The 12,280-nt window shown below is 30.2% G+C and overlaps 1 pseudogene; it reads left to right on the forward strand.

The window, feature by feature from the left end:
• The first annotated feature begins 2,331 nt into the window (after positions 1-2,331).
• Positions 2,332-6,266, forward strand: LOC120205018 (annotated as a pseudogene).
• Positions 6,267-12,280: the final 6,014 nt, after the last annotated feature.

The raw sequence follows: 12,280 nt of genomic DNA on the forward strand, positions 1-12,280 counted from the left end.
AGAGCATCCATAATTTGTTTAATTTTTAATTAGTATGTTTAATTTTATGTGTATTTAAATTTAGTCCTTATTTTAACATGTATATATATACTTTTAAATTTAATTTAGGTTTATGATTTTTGTTTTTTATATTTAGGTCATGTGTACATAATATGTCAATATGCTAATTTTATGATTTTTAATTAAATATACGTATATAATTTTTTGTATGTCACATTGTATGCTATTTTTTTAAATTTTGTTTAATTAATTTTGACATGACATTTTTTTTGCATAATTTGTATGATACCCTCATGGCATAACTCGACTTATAAATACATAATCGGACTAAGGGTAATACCCTTTTAATTTAAAATTGTCTTGAGTGGCTTGTCTTAACTGATTAGAGAGCCGTTTTGACTATTTTAAATTAAAAGCGTATCTCGGAAGTGAAACCAAAAAAATTGATTCGTCACTTAAAATTTGGGAACGAAAGAAAAGGAAATGTTCGTTTATTTAAATTTATCGAGAAAAGGTTGTTATAGCTTTTAAGATCTGGTCTCGATATTTGTAAATAATCGAACATTCTTTATCTTTCTAAAACGACTTGGTAATTTTGATTTAATTTATTTGAGTGTTTTTAAATATTATTTTTAAATTTACATCTTTGTTTTATGAGATCAAAAATTAAATTAAATTCGAATTTGTAAAGTTCATTGCAAAGACATTAACTAATCGATTAGGTACCGTTTTAAGACGTTGTGGGGGTGCTAATCCTTTCCCACACGTAACCGACTCCCGAACTCATTTTTTGGTAAAGCAGACCTTAATTTGTTGTTTTAATTAATTATTTTTATTTAAATAACAAACATTTTTGGGTGCCCAATCACACCCTAGCTAAAGATTGGTGACGACTCTTTGAACTGTATTTTTTTTTATCGTAAAGGAAATCCAAAATTTTTCGAAACGAGAGGTTTTTAAATCGCATTTGTTTTTAAATTAAAAATCAATTGAAAGAGGTATATTAAAAAATTAATGTGGTTTTCAAAATCTCACCTTTAAGAAAAAAAATGTTTCGACAAATTTATTAACTTTGAAAAAAACCAATTTATAAAGTTAATTATAAATTGAATAAAAAAATATTAATTCATGGAATGACTTAAAGCAATCATTTGATTTTACAAAAAAAAAAAAAAACATGAGATTCATAGCAATAACATGCAAAAGAATATATACCAATTGTTATTACCAACTGTTATAAATGTATATATCGCATGTAATTTTAGTTTAATTATATTTATTATATATTCGTTTATATTTTATAACAAATGATTATAATTGTAATTTGATGGATATATTAATTGTAGTCATACATATTTATTGTTTATAAATATAATTCATTTAAGCAAATATAAATTTATTTATTACTAAATTTTTTAGGTTAATTTATTTATTTTTTGAATATTTTAATTAATTTTGATTACATGACAATTGAATTTTTAAACTCACAAAAAATTAAAAAGTTGAAACATGTCTCATTTTTAATATTTTTTCTATTACATCATCTAAGAATGTGTCATCTTTTAGTCCATATAAACAAAAAATAAACCTTAAAATTATATTTATTTAATTCTAATAAATATTTTTACTTTTTTGTTGTTATTGTTATTGTATTATTTCTTTTATATATAGCTTCAAATTTTAAAAAATCTAATAACTTAAATTTTTGTATATACTTATCTATTTAAAAATAATTATAAATGTTAATATCTATAAAACCTTCAAAAATTATTTTTTTATTCAAACACACTCTTATTTACGTTATTATTGTAATTGTAATAAATAATAAAATCATCACTGCTAAGGGTTTAGACGAATGATCCACCAATATGCGACAAGTAAAAATAATATTATAGAAAATTGATGAATACGATATATTAGAATATTAAATAGATTACTAATTTATAATATAAATTAATGAGATAAAATATTACAATACTATTATTCGACAAAATATTAATAGAAATTAATTTAAATAAATATTCATATTCTAAATTTTGATATTTTTAATGAATTGTTATTTTTATAATATTTATTATAATATTAGATTTATATTAATAAAAAATAAAATATGAATATTTTTAAAAATTAATTTATAAATAATCTATAAATAAAATAACATGAAAGTTGAAAATACGCCATCATAATTCATAACACAGTACACAAGTGTAACTACTTTGTTTATCAGCCACATTGGTGGCTTAATGGCGTAAACTTGTGCCTGGCTCGACAATATAGGGCTCGTGATCAGGGTCCTATTTGGGTCGGCGTACTAAACACTCGCCTCACAAGTCGCACCGTCACTTTCTTTCTCTTCTCTGGCTCTCTTCCTAACTAGTGGCTAGTTAGCTTTCCGAAGACAAAACTGGAAGTCAAAATGGAAGGCAAAACTTGTCCGTTCAAGGTACGATAAGGAGCCTGCCGCTCACTCTTAAAATATCTTTGTTTTTTTACTTCTGTCCGAAATCTCTTGTAAAACTATGTTAGCTTTTCCAGAAATTTGAAACTCTGTTGTAAATTTAGCTGATTTATGGTTGTTCTGTACTGCAGATAATATTGGGTTCATCTTCCATAGCTCGCCGTAATATATTATCAGAAATGGGATATGAATTCACATCATGGTAATTTTCATATCTTTTTGGAAATTTAATTGTTACTTATTCTAATTAAAAAGATTGTTTCAGTTGGGTTTGTCTTTCTAGAGTGCAGATATTGATGAAGGGTATCAGAAAGGAGAAGCCGGAAGAGTTGGTCATGGCTCTCGCTGAAGCAAAGGTTCTGGTTTTTATTTAATGGTGGATTTCTTATTTGGAATGATTGTTTTGATTTGCGGGAAAAAAAAGAGTCTAAAATCAATGTATATTTCTTTGCTTTGAGCACCGTTATTAATATCATGTGTGTGTGTGTGTGTGTGTACTACTTGCTTCAGTTGCTTGTATGTGCGCTTATTGTATACTTCTCTGTTTTATAGAATACTATCAAATTGGAGAAGGAATATATATATGTGTGTGTGTATACTTGCTTCAGTTGCTTGTATGCGCGCTTATTGTCTACTTCTCTTTTATAGAAATACTATCAAATTGGAGAAGGAATATATGTGTGTGTGTGTGTGTGTGTGTGTGTGTTTGTATTGATTTTAATGTGATTTACATCTCAGGCTGATTCCATTGTATCAAAGCTACAAAGCATCAATAATCAAGAGAAGGATGAGATACCAACTATTTTGATTGCTGCTGATACAGTATGTCTCAAGTCTTGACTTTGTTTAGTTACTGGTTGAATCTCCTATTTTACGTAATTGGCAATTATTTCACCTAATGTCATATTGTCTGAGCCTCCAAGGGTATATTTTTGGAGGAAGTAAATGATCTGTTACAATATCAATAGCATAAGAGCTACTTAAGGTCTTGTTTCTTGTTTTTTCATTGCAACTTAAGGCTAATTGTGGGGGGTTTGTTTGGGGGGGGGGGGACTTAGGTTGAATCTTATGTCTCTTTCGCTAAAGGCTAGTTCTAATCCTTGGTAGGCTTATCACGAAAGAATAAAAAGTGGGCCTAAATAAAGGATTATTCAAGCTTCTGATGAGCGTTCACGTTTAAAGTGTGGCTTTTGTATGCTTGGGTCACATGCATGTGCTTTCTTTTGACCGTTTCCACTGCAGCTGTTGCCTGCTGCATGGTATTTTCTTGGTATATGCTTAGCCAGTCGAAATTTCTCTTCATTGGTGATCACATAAATGATGCAGAGCTGACAATGCTAACTACTTCCGATTGAGTATAAATCTATTCATTTTAGACTTCCCGACATGTTTAATTATGGACACAATCTATGTTGCATGTGTCAAACTTTTGAAGAACAGTTCACAAGTATTCTAGTGCAGCATAAACCCTTTCTTTTCTGGTAAAAATATATTTAATTTCTATATGCTTGTACTTCTGTTTTAATATTGTCAATCATTCCCACCCGTCAATCTTTCAGCAGGTCCCTATAATAGCTTCCTTATATGACTGTTGCAACGCATGAGTTCATTTTCTCAATTAGTGTGAATTGTTTTAATCATAATTTACAATATTTTTAAGGGGCCAAATGGCTCACTGTTAATCAAATTTACCATTGGTTTTAAACTTGACATGCTTTCTCTGTGAAATAAACCCAATAATCCATGAAGTATGCCAGACTACTTTGTTGGTATATCTTTTCTGTCTTAAGCACGTTTTCAAAATGCATCTTTAAACATAGATGGCAATTGGAAAATATTCATGCTTCTAACGTGTATTAGGGGATTAAAAACAACCCAATAATCCGTGAAGTATGCCGGACTACTTTGTTGGTATATCTTTTCTGTCCTAAGCACGTTTTCAAAATGCATCTTCAAACATAGATGGCAATTGGCAAAAATTCATGCTTCTAACTTGTATTAGGGGATTAAAAGCAACCCTTCCACCCTTTTCACTCATTGTTATGTTAAATGATCTCGAGGTGGTGGTCTATGAAGGTGTTGTAAGGGAAAAGCCAGCCAACGAGAAAAGCACGTGAATTTATAAGAGGTTTGTCTTAATATTTTCAATCGATCCTTACTTTTCTACTCTTTTAAAACTTTACTGAATACCATTGTGCAGGCTATTCGGGTGGGCATTGTGCAACTGTGGGATCTGTTATAGTTACTAACCTTAAAACCGGAATCAGAAAAGGAGAATGGGATAGAGTTGAGGTATTAATGGTTTTCATTCTTGATTCCAATATCTAAACCTTGGCAACTGCTTGAATAATTATCAAACTTCTCTGATTTTAATGAACAGAGAACTTTGGAGTAAGGTAAATGACGTGCTAGCCGTGTAATTTTATTGTGTGTTATATTCTTTCTCAGTTGTGTCAAGTACCTAGTGAAGCATGTTTCATGAGAAGAAAGATATCTCTTAAGAACTCCCAACATATGTGACGAACATATCATAACACAGTTTTCAAGTATGAATAAATATAGACTGAAACCGTGCTGGTTTTGAACCACTTGTTTCGAGGAATTGGCTAGCGCAGAACATTTCTCAAAACAATACCTAAGTAACCCAACACTGCCTATTGGATCTGGAACTTAAATGCCAATACTCACAATTTTGATAGTCATACCAGTGATTTGGAGAACTCTGCAATGTTGTTCCGTTCGTTGTCGTGTATGTTGGCTATTGTTCTCCAGCTTTCTTTGTGAAATTATTGGGTCTTGCATCAAAGGCACATGAAATAGTAATGAAGAATGTTTTTCTACCTACTTTGCATGTTATATCACCTTATCCTTATGTAATTGAAGGGGTAAAGCAAGTTATCATTAGACGGATCTGCGTTGTAGTTATGCTAATTCCACTCTAGGCACTTGATACGTATTGTAAAAGTTACAAAAGCATATTCATAATGTGCTTAACATTTTCTTTTTCACAATTTCATTTGTAACGCCCTGCAGATATATTTTCACGAAATACCAGATGAGATCATCGAGAAACTAGTAAGAGTTTTCTTCTTCTACTTTTTCATTCTCCCTCATTTTGCTTATTTCGTGGGAAATATTGGTTATCCTTGTCTGTTTCTTACCTGTTCAGATTGAGGAAGGGGCTGTATTACATGTTGCTGGAGCACTGATTATCGAGCATCCTTTGATAATGCCATATGTTAAACAAGTGGTTAGTGTGATTATTTTCTTATGGATGATGGATCATGTTATTACGAACTAACAAATCCGTAAATAATTCACATATGTGTAGGATTTGCCACTTTGTAGAATTGATGCTATTCTTGGTGAAAATGCTTCATGCTGTCTTGTATTTAGTTAAATCAACATGCTTAACTTCAATATGCAATTTTAGGCAATGCTTGAATTCTTCCATACCGAAATAGGTTGATAAAATGCCTTGACAGCCCTTGAACGCTGTTTCAGAACCCCAAAGCATCTTATACCGTTGGCTACTTGATTTCACTAACAGAACATTATATTTTGACATTAGAGGAGGCAAGATAAGACGATGTTTGATATCGTTGCAGGTAGGGACAACGGACAGCGTGATGGGATTGCCGAAAGCTCTAACAGAGAAACTAATAAAGGAAGTCCTCTAGCATCTGCATTATTCGATTCCATTTTCGGAGTTCATTCGAATTTATTCTGTTGGGTTGATAGACCCATATTAGACATTTTTACTTCATTCAAATGTTCTGAATGTGGGATACCTCTAATGTTCACACTTTTGATTGTAAAAGTTGTATTTGAGAAGGCTACTTATTGTTAATGCCATTTAAGATGCATCTCTGAACTCTGATTGTATTCGTAGTATTACTGTACTTTTTTTTTTTCAAATGCTCATAAATCTGATTGGCAGTGTGCAGTAAATCGTACCTAAGTTCGAGCTTAGTATAATAATTGTAACGTTCTCAAAATTTCGGTGTTGAAAAAATATACAGTTATGATGTGTTCATTCACTTCCACGTGTTATAGTAAATTATTAGTTTAATAAATTGAATATTGATAAAGGTTGGAGGATCAAAGGAATAATTATTTTAAATGATAAAGATTCATGAATTCGTGAAAGTAGAAATGTACAGGGATCAATGATCAAATTGCTCATTTGTTGAAAATATAGAGAACATATCGTAAAAGGTTATTATCATAATTGATTAAAAAATATATATTTTTGTATTAAAAAATTATTGAATTTAAATTTAATATCAATCATAACTAATAATTATAATCAACTATTTACATTTAAATATGGAGTCTCACTAATCAAAAGTAAATATGGACTCATGGTATTAGGTGGCAAAGTTATGACCAAGTTGGTGTAGATTAGTGATTGGAACCAACTTCTAGTAATTTGGTGACGATGGGATAGGTGAAATTATTGTCATGACCAGAGTTAGGAAAGGAGATCCATTTTTTCCTTATCTATTCATTATGGTATGAATGCGTTTTCTTGTTTGTTGAATTTGGAAGGGAAGCATGAAGTCTTTGATTTCCACCCTAAATGTAGGAGGATTATATTAACTCATATATATTTGCTGATGATCCCTTGGTGTTTATTAAAGGTAACATCTTTTCTATTCTGGCAGTCCAAAATGTTTTGGAAATGTTTTGCAGGATGTCGGGACTGCAAATGAATACATCTAAGAATGAGTTGTTATGTTCTGGTGTGGGAGATTGTAGTACCCCAAAATTTGGTTAGTGACCAAAATGAATAAATTGAAATTTTGGTGCCTAAAGTATAAACTTTGGAAAGTTCAGAATCAAAGTGTAATTTTAAAAAGTTGTATAACTTGGTCCCGTAAATGAATAGTTTACCCCCAAGAATGACATTTTCATGGGTTTCAGATTTTTCGTACGGAGTCTGTGTTAAAAGCTATAAAGTGTGAAAGTTTGAGAAAATTTTGGATAATCGGATCGAATCGAAAATTCATGAAATTTTGCTAGATGATAAAAAATGGTCAAAAATGTCTTTTCCATGATTTAAAATGATAAGATTTAATGTAGACCATTGGATTTAAGTTGATTTCCATGTTAAATCTTAGCCATAAGATTAAAAGGACAAGATTGCAATTTTAGAACTTTACAAGGGTAAAATTGTAATCTACTAACTTCATGGATTAATTTCAGCCCTTGAATGATAAATTTAATAAGTGACATGATTAGGATCATTAGATTTTAAGGTCATAATAATCATTTTGGACTAAAATGAATTTTTAAATTCATTTAGGTTATAAAATAATAATAAAAAGGACTAAAAATTCAAGAAAACTCTTGAATTTGCTGCTTCCGTGGGTTCAAAAACAAAGGTATTTTTTTTATGCATTTTGAGTTAGATTTAAGGTTAAGACATGAAATCCAATTTTGTTCTCTATTAAATTCTCTTTCATTTGGTACCATTTGTTCATGTTGTTCATGCTTAAAACTCTAAATTTATGAAAAGGGTGGATGAAGGGATGATGAAATTTGAGATTTTAAGGCTTGAAAATGATGATATAGGTGTTGTGAAGTTGATTTCATGTTCCAAGTAATGAAAAATACATTAGTTTTCCTTCAAGGGTCCATTTAGAAAAGATGAAAAGTTAAGGGGTTGATGTTTTGAATTGATTTTTATGTTAGATATGATGAGAATATTAAGTTATATGCCTTAGCATGTTTATTCAAGCTGAGAATGAGGAAGAATGATTGAATCTTAATAGTAACCAAAACGACACTTTAGGAAAAGTTTGGGAATTACATTCAAAGCTTGAATTTGATGAAGGCCGCAGTAGAAAATCACAATAAATATTTAAATGTGTTGTTTGAAACTTGAAAACATTTTGGAAAGTGATGGATTGCCATATGTGTTTCTCAAGGAAAAGTTTATAGCAAAATTCAAGCGACTTATTTATTATCTTTCAAGGATTAATTTAATGAATTATTGGATTTAGACTTGAAATGTGAAATTTTTATGATTAATTCTTAAAGCCTAAAAGAGAAAAATAAGGGTTTGAGGTGAAATTTGGTTTTAAAGGTTAATTCAAGTAAATTAATACGGAAATGAAGTGTATGAAACATTGTAATTACAATGTTGTATTGGAATGAATATTATGAAATTTTCCTACATTATATACGCATGGGTTAGATGGATTCTAACATGTGTTTTGATTTTTGATTTTTGGGTTATGTGTTTGATGTATTATAGACATTAATCAAACCGGGATCTAACTAGCAACAAAGGAAAGAAAAAAGATCGAGCTTAAAGCTTAGTGAGACTTATATTTTGACTTGTATAAAAAATGTCAATGTGGGTGCAATGCATACATAACATGAAACATGGATTTTTTTTACATCATTAAGAAGACTTGTGACGAGTCTACCTTATTTATATTGAAATGATATTTATGTCATTAATCATATATTTGACATGTTCTAAATATGTCAAAGTTAATATAAAATGCATTGATCACTAGTTTATTTATGATGTTATATAATGAATGTTATTTTGGGTATGAATTGTCTAATGTTGAATTATGTTGATATACAATGTCATATATGAAATAAATATAGATTATATGTCTGGGTAGGTCATTGAGGGACAGTGGTATAGTTGACATGTCATATAGTCCAGCAGCAGGCTGCATAATTGAATTAACACTATAGTGTATATAAAGGACACTTAGTGCATGTGGTGGGCACGACCTTATGTGTATTAGCATCTCAGTGCATATTTGACTTGTGTACCTAGGGTTCTCATAGGCTTATATTTGGGTTATGGTTTATTGGTTAATAAATTATAAGTAGGTGATTAAGCTTATGAGCTTATAAAATAAATGACAAGTATATTGGTAAGAAATTATATACATTGTTTATTTCATGTTAATATTGTAACATGAAGGTAATACAGGTAAAGTGATCATGATGCATTGAGTATTGTTATTCATGTATATATACATTGTATTACACTTATTATTATTATTGCATCACTAAGTGTATACTTAGCGTGTAATGATTTTCATGATAGGTAAAAAACAAAAAATTGGAGTAAGGAGTATCAAGCATCACACTCATCAAGAGGTATATCTACATTATCAGTAATTACATCAATGATATAATTTAAATTTCTAGTTGGCATGTATATAATAATAATAGTTGGTTTCTACTAGTTTAGATATAATTGGTAATAAATTATAAGCTAGTCATGTTAGTAATGATGGATAATGGTTAAAATAAACAATGAATAATTTATATTAGTGTTTGTAATTGGTAAATGAATTACAAGTTTAATAATATTGTTAAATTATAAGCAATTTTTAAGCAATTATTAGTTATGTACTGTTAAGTTGCTACCTGAAATTGGATTTAGTTTGCTTAATTAAAAATTAGAAATTGATGTTACAGGATAAATTGATAAATGGTTTAAATTTAAAAGTTATAAAACCAGTTTGTGACATTATTACTTGTATTTGAGAATTAAATACGGATAAGGGTGCTACAGAGATTCTAATGTGCAAAGTCTTGGTGAGATATATGGGTTTAGTATTGGTTCATTGCTTGTGAGATATTTAGGTGTCCCCTTGTTACTAAGAATCTATCTTACACTGATTGTGAGGGATTAGTGGAAAAAATTATGAGGAGAATTAGAAGTTGGTCTGTAAAATGTATAACTTTTGTTAGTAGGTTACAACTCATTCAGGCAGTGATCTTTAGTATACAAAATTTTTGGAGTAGGATTTTTTTTACTGGTTAAAAAGTTCATAAAGTAAATTACAAGGGTTTGTGATGCTTTTGTTTGGAAAGGAAGTGATATTTCTGTCGTGGGGCTAGAGTCAGTTGGGAGAGAATTTGTCACCCTAAGTGTGAAGGGAGACTTGGAGTTAAGCACATCTTAGTATGAAATAAAACTTGTGTGATGAAGTGTTTGTAGTTGATTCTGTCCCAGTTTGGTTCTCTTTGGGTAGTTTGGGTGGAGAAATATTTGTTGAAAGGTTGCAATATTTGGCAATTCCAAGTTAAGATTAGTCATAATTGGGCTTGAAAAAAATTAATCAAGATGATTTGACCCTTATTGATAATTTGCACGAGGGGTACAAGGCAAGGCAAGTTTGGGAGCTGTTTAGGCACAAACAAGATAGGGTGCCTTGGTTTAGAGTTGTATGGGGAGGGTTGGTCATTCCTCGACATTCTTTTATTTCATGGTTGGAAGTGCAAGATAGACTACAACAAATAATAGGATGATAAGATGGAGCTGCCAAATTGATCATTTTTGCTTACTTTGTGGCGATGCTTTGGAAACGTGTGATCATCTTTTTATTGAGTGTTGTTATTCTAGTCAAGTTTGACAATTGATTTTGAAGGCTTGTAGACATTTTGTTTCTCACAACTATTGGATGGTTTTGATTGATTGGTTGTAGAGGTTTGTTAAGGGGGAGTCTTTGAGGGTTGCTATCATGCATATAGTTTGGTGTTCTTTTAATTAATATATTTGGCAAGAAAGGAATAGTAGGTAGCATGGAAGGGCAGCACGTCAGTGTTTTGCTATTTTTTCTCAGATAAAAAATTATATTAAACTAAGGCTTGTTGGATAAAAAATTATAAGACTTACCTTGTACAGAGACTACAATCGTCAAAGCTTGAGAGATTGGAATTGAAGAGAAATAAAATGAAAATATTTAAAATATAATGTAATATCAAGTTTGTGCCCTACGCACTCTATTAACGATAACTTATATGATAATTAATTCAGACAATTAACAGACTCATCACACATCTCATTTGCATGACTCGATCAAACTTCACCAAATTACAGTTATATCAGTGTATAATGTGACATATACTAAAGGAACAAATGATATATATCTCCTCCCCCTCTACATACACTCTCTCAAAATATATTTTACTTTTCGATCTGAGTTTAAGTTGACTCATGATTTTCTATCCACATAAAAAGATTAAACTACAAATCAAATGATCCACCACATCTTTTATCATTATAAACCACCACCTTATATATAATAGTAATCATTATCTAATGATTTAAGCTTTATTTTCTCTCTTTTTAATTACCTCTTGATTAGATTTTTTCTCCTAAAAACAAATAATATAAACAGTTATCGATTCAATAGAAAAACTCAGGGAAATTACAAGTGATGATAGCAAGTACTGCTATTGTTTATTGAAAATTTAGTATAAAATCCAGTACAATACTTAAAAAGCTCGATAATTATAGAGTTCCAACTTCTTTATTATATTAAGTTGACTCGATGTAACATATACAATCATACACAGTACTTAGAAGGAGCCATAGGTAGGGAGAATCACCACCTCGATTCTCAATTTCTTTTATGTATATTAGCATTTTGGTGCATATTTAACTCGTGTGCCCAGGGTTCTCATAGGCTTATATTTGGGTTATGGTTTATTGGTTAATAAATTATAAGCATGTGATTAAGCTTATAAGCTTATAGAATAAATGACAAGTGAATTGGTAAGAAATTATATACATTGTTTATTTCATGTTAATATTGTAACATGAAGGTAATACATGTAAAGTGATCATGATGCATTGAGTATTGTTATTCCATTATATATACTTTGTATTACACTTATTATTATTATTGAATCACTAAGTGTATACTTAGCGTGTGATGATTTTCATGCGTAGGTAAAAAAAATTGGAGTAAGGAGTATCAAGCATCACGCTCATCAAGAGGTATATCTACATTATCAGTAATTACATCAATCTGATATAATTTAAATTTCTAG

Source organism: Hibiscus syriacus, unplaced genomic scaffold, assembly GCF_006381635.1.
Source record: "Hibiscus syriacus cultivar Baekdansim isolate YM2019G1 unplaced genomic scaffold, ASM638163v2 tig00012036_pilon, whole genome shotgun sequence".
Lineage (NCBI taxonomy): Eukaryota > Viridiplantae > Streptophyta > Magnoliopsida > Malvales > Malvaceae > Hibiscus > Hibiscus syriacus.